Genomic DNA, 10,203 nt, shown 5'->3' on the forward strand with positions numbered 1-10,203 from the left:
TAAGAGAATGTCCCTCAGTTTCGTTCTCCTTCACCTGTCCTTACAGGATTTCCATCATCTGTTGTTTTTCTCTAATCTTTATGTTTGGTGTTTCCACTTTCCCTGAAGGCAGCATTTGATCTCTTTCTTTCCTGTAACAGCAGTGTGGCCTGTCTGAACATTCCCTCCAGAACAATTTTTCTCTCTAAGGTGCTGAGTCACTGAAGGGAGCTAGAGACTCTGTGGGTAGCAGCAGTCAATTGAGAAAACAATCATTTCCCAGGACTTAAAAGTTCACTTTCAAGAGTGAGCAAATTCAGGAGGATCAGGAACCTGGGAGAGAAGTTCATGCAGGGTAAAAGGCTCAAAGTCCATTTCACACAGTTTGTGAAAGATCATATTTCATAAATGAAAAAAATGGCATGAGTGGAAAATTCCTTCATTTAGCAGCAGGAAGGTAGTGTCTCAGCCCTGGGCTGGGACTGCAGAGAGTTCTGTTGAATTCTCATCTTTTCTCATCTTTTCTGGCCTCAGCCTTAGGGCTTTTCACCTGTGAAACAGGCAGATGACTTCTGCTCCTGTTACAGCAGAGTTCCCAGAAGATGAATGGGAAAGAGTTCTGAGCTTTTGGACGCCTTGATTTAGCCACTGATCTCTAAATACCTACTGCTTCAAAATCAAAATCTAGGTACATTTGAATTTTCCATTTTATATTTCTCAAAGGACACTGAATTGAAAGTAAGCTTTTTAAGCAAAAAAATGATGTGTAACAGGATATACAAGTAAAGCTTGACATCTTAAAAATGGGTACCAGTGGCAACTTCTTGTGAATCAACAATATTTCTTAAAGTTTTTCTGCTCTCTTTTAAAAATATTTTTTACTTTTATTATTTTAGAGAAAGGAAGGGAGAGAGAGAAAGAAAGAGAAACATCAATGTGAGAGAGAAACATTGACCGATTGCCCCAACTAGGGATCAAACCCTCAACCCAGGTGTGTGACCTGAACGGAAATCGAACCTGCCACCTTTTGGTGTACAAAATGATGCTCCAACCAGCTGGACCACACTGGCCAGGGTTCAACAATATTTCTTTAAAAATGGACATTGGTTCTACCCAAACACAGAGACAATTCCCATAAAACCCACTTCAAACCCTTCCCATAATGTCAATCATACAAACATCAGCTACCATTTGGGTAGCATGGTCTCATTATAACTATATCATCTTACCTGTTCTTGCAAAAACCATATGAAGTAGGTATAATTATTGCATACTTTAAACAAAAAAAACCTGAGACTCAGCGAAATTAGGTCATCTCTCCGAGATTATACTACGTAAGAAGCAGAGGCCTAGTCTACTAACCTCAAAGCCACTCTTATTTCCACTGTTTGGCCAGCTCATCTGCTACACTGACTTCTACCCAACTTTCTACTCTCAGCCATCCCACAGAAAGGCACAAAATTCGCAATCACATTCTCACCTCACTAACTGTGTAACTGGTCACAGTACACAGTTGTCTGAGCCTTTATTTCCTCAGCAGTGAAACTGGGATAACAATGTCTACCTACTGTGTTAAAATCATTAGATGAGAAAATGCATGTAAAACATGGGGCACAGTGCTTGGCTCTTACTAGGTGCTTAAATATGTATCAGACTATGACCATACAATTCTTGATTTATACTGAAATGCATGCTATTTCACTTTTTTTTCCTCTTATCGTTTCCCCAGCTAAATTAAAAACCCTATGACTCCTACTTCTTTTGTATCTTTCTTGTCAGTTAGAATGCTATTGATTACATGCTCTGGAAGCCAAATTTATGCTGGGCTGAGCACACAAGAAATCAACTACCTCACACAGGAGGATGGCCTGGCCAGGCCCGAGAGGTGGTTGATTCTGCAATCCACAATGTCAGTAAGGACCTGGATTCTTTCTGTCTGATCCACTATCCACAGGATCTGCTTCACTCAAAGGCTTAATGCCCTTACTGGTGGAGGAGGGCTATGTGATCTGCAGTAACCTGCAGCATCACACTTCATTTGTGTCTGAAAGAAGAGGAAAGCTATCTCCCAGTAGTTCTATCAAAGACAACAAAAGCTTGTGTCCTACAGCCAGCTAGTCTCTGTGCACCTCATTGGCCCACCCTGAACCATTCACTAGTAAAGGGAAATATATTTTCAGGATTGATCTGATTAATCATCTGAAGGGAAGTGGAGTTCATCTACTACCCTCCTCAGAGCTTTGTACTTTTGAGTTCCATTACTACCTTTTGAATGAATGAGAACAAGCTTATTTATGACTCCAGGTAGAAATTCTTGTAACATTCAGAAACCTGACGGTGAATTGGAACAGAAATAAACCATGTTTGCCTCATAAAGAACCCACAGTGCCTCCAAGCCATTGGTTACACTCACACATACTTTTGCTTTAGATCAATACTGTTGTGATAGTGATTAAGTTTGATATATAAGTATACTTCAAGTGCAAATACATGAATATGCAGAACAATGAGAACCTTAACCCATTATCTACAGCACGTTTCCCAAGAGATGATTAGGAGGTGCATATCCACTGCAGTAAATAACACTGAGTTGCATGACAACACTTAATCTGTATTCAGCTCCTTTTCAATCCTCCTGATATCATCAAAGCTAAAGCCAGTTTAGTGATCTGAGTCTTTAACTCTCTCTACCACTTAGTAATCTCCCTCTAACAAAGATTTAGGCGGGGAGCTTTGGAGGACATCCACGTGGACTTGTGAGCATTGTTCTGTTGTCCTTTCAGTTATTTTTACAGTTCCCTTGTAACTCTGAAAAATGATATTGCTCTTTTCATTTGAAGTAATGATATAAAGTTTCCTTTGGAAAACAAATCTATTTAAGGAAAAGAAAGCTAATTAAAATAATTAGTTTAGAGACGAAATTAGATACAGGTATGTTAGAAATGATGAAGACATATGTAGTGATATGTGGATATGGAAAAATATGAAAGTTGTATGAGGAGACTAAAGTTTGAAAAGCAGTTACCTGGGGTAATTTGAGAATGATTGCAGATGTTTAATTCAAGAATAAAAATGCTAGCACAGAGGGCAATTACTTCAGGAGCCACACGAGGGCAGCGTATCAGGGACTATAAAGCCAATTTGGTCAGCGAGGATCTTCCTTACCTAAACCGTAGTTCCTCAAAACATGATCCACAGACCAGCAGTAGCATTAGCACCTAAGAGCGTGTTAGAAAAGCAGTGGCTCTGGCCTCACCCTGACCTTCTGAATCGGAATTTACATTCTAACAGAATTCCGTAAGTTACTTCTTATGCATATTAAAGTTTGAGAAGCACTGGCTCCATAACTTTGGGGTCCTCTTTGGCTACTTTCCCTTTTGGGGAGCAGGGCTGACATATTATGCGTTTGAAGAAGTATATTTGCTCAGAGATTCTACAGTCACACTAGTTTCCTCAGTTCATCCTCTAACAGTATGACTTAGGCAAAAAAACTGCATTTCTAACTCTTAGAACATTACTTTGATAAATAGATGATCAATAAATGGATGACTAAATGAATTATTCAGATACAGAGAAATCATATGCCTTGACAATATTTCTATGTTCTCACCATCCTTTATTTGGTTGGTTGAATGGAATGTGAGAGCTATTTATCCCTGTTATTATCAACTGCTCTAAATCTTTTTGTATTAAGACAGGGGATAAATATTTTCACACATACACATTCAGGAATTCCTGCCACATCCAGGTGAGCTTTCCCAGGGTCTTCCTCCATAGTCTGGTGTCTGTTCCTACTAACATAAGTTCCTGGGTGTGCAAAGCATGTGCAGGCAGGGAGAAGTAGAGTTTGAGAAAGAAAGGGTTCACATTCTGATCCTGTCATTGGTTTCAGAAAATCTAAGACTTAGGGAAATCGAGGTAAAAGAACAAAACACACTTCTGTTTTGTTCCCTAAAAATCAATAGATTATTCCAGACAATTGTTAAAAATGAATGTACACTTCAAGGAGTAGTGCTAACACCTAACACCCAAAAGAACACTTCAGTGTTTTCCCTTTTAATAGGTACAAGTGCAGGAGATTGAAAAAGCAGCAGAATGCTCTCAAAAGTCTGAAATAGAAGGCCTCCTGCCTCTGTAGGCTTTGTGTGTTTTCTGATCATTCACTCACTACAAATCGATTTATGGTTGAGTGGTCCCTCCATCAGTTCTGGTGCCAGAATATATTGAGGGAAAGAGAAATCTATTTGATTATTCCTGGGCTGAGGTGAATCTTTCAGGCTCCATCCTCAAAAAAGGGCACTGGCCAATAACTCAAGAAGGCAGCGTTGGGGGAGAAGGGGGTTCTTATAACCCTCCCCATAAAAACAGTTCACGAAGCCTTTTGTGGGGACGCCCCTTCCTCCTTTCTAAAGATGCACTTTTGTGATTTTTATCTTCTCAATTTTCTTTTTACCTTCATTCATTCACTCATTCTTTTTCATTCATTCAACAAATATTTTCAAGTACATTTTAAAAGCTAGGGATATAAAAGGAAAAAGAGAAACAAGGTCTCTGCTCTGGGAAAATTGGCTTTGATCTAGAATGTGAACAAGAAGACAATAATTAGACAAATAAAGATTATCTTGGCTGGTTATAGAAAAAGAAAAAACAGGATAATGTGATTGTGAGTGGGAAACATGAGCAACCTTACCATGACTCATCGGGCAAAGGCTCTGAGAATGTGACATTTGCTCTGAGACCTGAATGGGAGTTAACTATACAAGCCTTGCAGGAAGAATCTGCCAGGAGAGGACAGTCACCAGAAGCCCTCAGGGGAGGAACAAAAAGAATATCAGTGTCTGTAACAAACTGAGCAAGATAGAGAGTAGTGTGAATAAAAGTATTTGGCAAAGATTCAATGAATGGATATATGTCTGTGTGGTGGAGGGTGTGGGAAAGGTGGAGATGACGTGAGAGCACACTGTAATTAGCCTGGAAGCCCCAAGCTCTGGAGTAATTCCATTTGTTTTCACAGCCTATGGTTGTAAGGAAAGGAAGGTTCTTTGCGTATTGGGCTGGGTTGACTTGAGTTCTGTTGATGCTCCCAAGTGGACCTATTGGCATGATCTTCACCATGAGCAGAAATGGTATCTGATCCTATCACTTTATGTTGCATGTTGCACATTGAGTTATCTTGGAAGCTGCCCAATCATGGTGGCTCTTGAAGAGAAAATGACAATGTTAAAATCTGACCCACTCGTGAAAAGTTTTAGATATTAAAAATTTTAGACTTACCAGTAACTGTTATAATTATCTCCAGCTTAGAATCTATTTTTCAGAGCATCATTACTCTTTATAATTAGTTCTATAATTTCCCCATAGAATGTGATCCATTTTATCTGAAGTACTAAAACCAAGCACTAGTAGTTGATCACTGTCTGCCTGTAATTTGCATTGTTCTTTATCCAAGAAAATACTCGTTCTTATTAGCCAGATAGAGATGTATTATGAATGTCAATGTAACTTAATTAAAGCATAATATTAATCATAAGGCTCTCTTCCAGACTCAAATACTTCCCCAATGATGTTTACTTGCCTAGACCTTCCCTGATGAAATGCAACAATAAATCAGATGAAAGCACTTTTGATGAGTAAGGAGATTTAAGCAAAGCCTTTCTTAATGAAAAAATAATGTAATAGAAAGTATAGAAAGGATTGTATCTGCTAAATTACATCCAAAAGAGGATCCCAATAAAATAAAAAATTTGTTTTACTGATTTTATACCTGAGCATTAAGTAATATTTATTGAACTTCTGAGTATTCATTGTACTGTGCTATGTTAGTCAACAAGACAGTTCATACCCTCTATTCATTTTCTCAAATTTTACTCATTATTATTCAAAATGCAGAAATCAATGTTAGGCATTAGAAAAAGGTCAGCCATAATCACAGTTTCTTGCCTAGTATTTACATAAGCAGCAGCATAAAAAAACTGAAGTGTGTTCTGTATTAATGGAGATGGCTGCACTTCTTTAGGGAAAATTAACCATTTCTTGGAAAAAATATTTTAACGAATTTTTGGTTAGTCAGAATAAAGCCCAAAACTTGGTACTAAAGTAGTGTTTGGGGGTGGGAGTGGGAGTGCAGTATTCAGGCAATGAGGTGTTACAGAGAGACCAGAATTCTCTCCATAACTAAATAAAAAGGCTGCCTCCCCCAAATGTAGAGATTGTTATAGTAACTGATTTGAAAGAGCAGAGTTGTCATCCTGAAACCAAAGAGAGAAAGAAGAAGAGAACTGATTAAGAGTAGGTCCAGTCACAATAGAAAAGGTGACAAGAGAACCAGAGAACAACCCTGGCCATTTGAGAGAACTTGGAAAGCTCCAGGTACTTCTAGCAGTCTCCCAGGATGAGGGCCGGAATTATAGCATTAAAATAAAAAATTACCACAGAAGGCCCGAGAAATGTGTGGATACAGGTTGCACCTTAATTTATGTCAGCTGAAATTCTTTTGGAAGCAAGAAGCAAAAAACTTAACCCAAACTGAATTAAACAATACATGGGAATTTGGGGTTCATATGTCCAGCAACTATGTGGGGGTGGAGACGAGATTCAGCCAGGTACAGGCTCTGTAGGAAATGGTTCTTGAGTCTACATTCCTCCAGTACATCAGCTCTGCCCTCAGGTTGGTTCCGCACCATGGTTGCCAACATCACCTGGGGCCACTCGCTCCTTATTCACATCCAAATGAGAGAAGAGACAGGCTTCCTCCAACCACTTAACAAGGAGAGTTTCATGTGCTAATTATTTTGGCTGAAGTCACCTGATAAAAGTGTCAAGCGTATAGGATTACCCTGATTGGCTCCCATATATCATGGCTAAGTCCTGGACCTGGAATGAAGTCAAGACTACTCAGACAGAATAGTGTGAGGGGTTTAGAGAGGATGTTTGGAAGACAATTTTTTAAAATATTTTTATTGATTTCAGGGAGGAAGGGGAAGCGAGAGAGAAATAGAAACATCAATGTTGAGAAGGTATCATTGATCGGCTGCCTCCTGCACACTGGGATCGAGCCCACAACCTGGGCATGTGCCCTGACCCAGAATGATCTCCTGGTTCACAGGGTGATGCTCAACCACTGAGCTATGCTGGCCGGGCTGGAAGACAATTTTGATGTCCTTTATAAAATCTAACTAACTTCCTGAACTTTGACATCAGGAAAAGTTTTAGGAATGAGTTTAAAGTCCACTAAAATTTCAGTGGAATGCTCAAGAAAATCCAACTGTAATTATCTTTTCATAGTTGCTACGTAATAACATTATTTTAAATTTAATGCCATTTTCTGAGTTAGACACTACCCGTTTAATCCACCGTATTTTTTAGTGAAAACCTACCAAATTGAGGACTGAGCATTAATGAATTGCTAGCAATGTGAAAGCTTTTCAGAACCAATCAACTCAAGATTTCTTCTCCTAAAGGCAACAGCTGGCGAGTGGGAGAAATTGAAGGTGTTCAGACAGCACAGGGGGGCGGCCTCTCCATCCGCACAGACAGAAGCGAGGGCACGCTGCCCACACAGGATGCCAGCTGTGCAGCCTGAAAAGAGAGCCCAGCTGGGAAGCTCAAAGGATTTTCCAGGACCCCCCCTGGGCATCCCTGCACCAGCATGCGGGGCTCTCCCAATAAATAGCAAAGGTCTGAGCAGCAGGAATTCCTGCCAAGGGCGCACAGTTGGAGTGATGCTTTAAGTAGCAAATACTCTCCAGATGTAGAGACTCAATTTGCTGGGAGATCTACTTCTGGAGTGCGAGGTACCTGTTCATCCCCGCTGCCTGAAGAGGGTTTGTGGCTGGTGCCCTACTAGACAGGGAGTAAGAGAATTCAGTTGTATTGTTTTTAGCACAATGAAGACAGACCTAGAGAATAATGAAGGTGAAGGTTTTAGAACTTAAGAGATCCTGGGGTTCAGCTACAGACTGAAATTGAGAGTACCTGTCACTTTTCCTGAATGATTTGGCCATTTGCTTATTTCTGCTTTGCCTGTATGCAGGAGATGAAGGACCACACCAGTGAACATTGGGTTAGCACGTTCAAAGATCTTGGAGTACCTATGGAGACGTAGGAGTCGTTCTCTTTATGATCTCCTTTTGACTGACGCTGAAATTTGTCAGTCAGAAGCTTTCCATCTAAAACCTTTCATGAACTGCACCTGGTAGAACTTTATTATTTTTTTTATTTAGCAAGGTCTTCAAAGATTAAAAGCAGGTAGATTTGCATTTTAAAGAACATTATGAACTCCCTTGATTATGAACCCTGCCAGGAAAACAGAACAAAGTTGGGTGATGAATGCATTATGTATGTGTTTGTTTTTAATTGATTGATTTGAATAATTTTCATCGTGCTGGTTTGGATTGAGAGCATATGCTGTTCTGTAGCTGCTGCTACAGATATTAGCCTTTGCTAAAGGAGGGCAGTTTTCATGTGGCCACACTGACCCTGGACAGGAGAACAGACTGTGTGTGATATAAACTTGTCTCAGCTGTTGCAAAGATTTCTCTGCTTCAAAATTATCTACCTTGCAGGTGCTGGAATTTCTACTCCTCCCCGTACCTTACAGCTTAGAAGAATTTATCTCAAGGAGTCGCCTCCTAAAATGTAAATATTACTGGGAAAAGAAAGCCTTATATTTAGCCAGCTCACATCTGGTTTATATAGAAACTCTCCTTGAGTTTAATTTTTTGTCTTGCACAGTCTAGTTGAGGGTGGTACCTATGGTTTTCTCCACCCTCCCCGCAATACAATCTAAATTCTTTATACTTTAGTTATTCCTTTTTCTATAGATGTGGTTATAAAATTATAATACATACACAGACCTATTTGTGCAACCAATCCCCTGATGCATGTGCCAAAAATCCCCATTTTATATTGACATTGCTATGAATGCAGTTGATAATAGTCATGCATTTTAGGCCTCCTGAGCTCAGTATTGCATCCTATTCTTGCTATTCTATTTTGTCATTTTCTAACAACAACAACAAAAGTTATCCTGTTGCCAGGTAACCTCAGCAGTATTGTAAGTAACCCACTGCTTTCTGCATCCTTCTATCTTCCTTCTTGTAGACTAATTATAATTTTTATTCTTCTGAAGACTTTCTCCCCATTCATGGTTGCCATTGTCATTGGATAACTGTCATCATATTATCGTCACTATTGAATTCTTTGATGAGAAGCCACAATTTGTTCATCCTTCCACACAATAGAAAATTGATGCGTTCTTACGATGCACTAGAGAAATAGTGTGCTTTCGGAGAAATAGTTCCTCTCTTCAAGGTTACATTCCCAAAGAAGATTTGCAACATTTGGCAACCCCACCCCCTTAATTTGTCTCATTCTGTTATACCCCTATCATAACCCCTTTCTCTCAAATTAGGCTTGTGACTGAAATATGGTCGTATTTTGTGTATAATGATAAAATTCTGATAGAAAGTGTTTTATAGCTGATTCATCATGAAGGATGCTCAGCCTGTGAACTGGTAAACATCAGCAGCAACACAAATGACTATGACTACATTTAGCTGTGGGCCTACTGTGTGCCAGGTACTGCTAATAATTTACATACACTACCTCATTTAATGTTAATAATTCTATGAGGTACTGTCATTCCCATTTTATAGATGAGGAAGCTGAGTTGAGACTCAGAGAGCCCAGATTCAATAGTCAGTGGGTAACAGAATCAGGGTTTCTTTATCTAAGATGTCATTGATTATAAGAAATAACTTCAGTTTAATAACAGCTTCTATATTAAGTGTAAATGTTTATTGTAAGATGACTCTTGAATTCAGAAATATTAAACTATAAACAAATATGCACCTTAGAAGCAAGAAAATAGTATATGTACCAGTATACACCTACTGCCATTTTTGGCTTACAAATTGTAAACATTCCCTAATCATCATTCTAAGTAAATAAGGTAACTGGAGCAATGTCTTCTAATTCCATTGTTTCCCTCTTCCACACCCTAACTCCCATCTCCCCTCTCCTATGTAATGGAACTCTTTCCAATACATGCCTAATGAGTATTTTGTGGTTTGTGAAGACATGAGAAAACCACTTGCCACCTGCCCCATAAGTCATATTGAGCAAGATGATCCTCTGACCCCACTATTCTGCTTATATTTTGTTTACCTTTATTACATTTTTTATGTAGAGACAGATTTATATAAATGTCCAAGCCCCCACTCT

Source organism: Myotis myotis, unplaced genomic scaffold (assembly GCF_014108235.1).
Source record: "Myotis myotis isolate mMyoMyo1 unplaced genomic scaffold, mMyoMyo1.p scaffold_m19_p_8, whole genome shotgun sequence".
Taxonomy (NCBI): Eukaryota; Metazoa; Chordata; class Mammalia; order Chiroptera; family Vespertilionidae; genus Myotis; species Myotis myotis.